Raw genomic sequence first — 625 nt, 5'->3', positions numbered from 1 at the left:
GGTATCAATCCAATCTCTTCTTCTTCTTGGCACCCCCCCCCCCAGTGGTGCAACTGAATGGGGAAAATGTCTTTTGGGGGAAATGGTGTCAATTTGGGAACATGGTGCGGGGAAAGGCTGGATTCCTCCTCTCTCTGCAGCACCACGGCCCCAATCCAAACCCAGGCCCCGTGCATTTGGGAAACCCCACACCCTCAGTCGTTCTGCAGGGGAAAGATGCTTGGGGAGGCGTTTTGTGAAGCCGCCTGCGCTTTGACCGACGGTCTGTGGGATCGGGCAGGAAACGGAGCTGCGTCTCTGGCCAGGCGGCCTGTAAGAGGAGCTCTCGTTGGGTTGGGCCCGGGGCTGGGGGGAGGCAGCCAGCCAGCTGCTGACAGGAGGCTGAGGAAGGAGGAAATGTCAGAAGAGCCTCCCCCCTCCCAGGCCAGAGGGGGTCTCCGCAGCAGCCTCGGTCCAGGGAGAAGAAGGGAGGCTGGGAGCAAGAGACGGGAGGCAGAGGAAGCTCTCTGAACTGGGAATGACTTCGCCTCCCGCCTCTGCAGCCGGCAGCTTTGCTTATCCCGAAATGACGATTAACGTACAAGGAAACAGGACAAACATCTGTCGTGGGGTGGGGGGGGCGCGA

The sequence above is a fragment of the Gekko japonicus genome, unplaced genomic scaffold, assembly GCF_001447785.1.
Source record: "Gekko japonicus isolate JY-2015 unplaced genomic scaffold, Gekko_japonicus_V1.1 scaffold1553, whole genome shotgun sequence".
Classification (NCBI taxonomy): Eukaryota; Metazoa; Chordata; class Lepidosauria; order Squamata; family Gekkonidae; genus Gekko; species Gekko japonicus.
Note: the sequence above shows the minus strand (reverse complement) of the source record.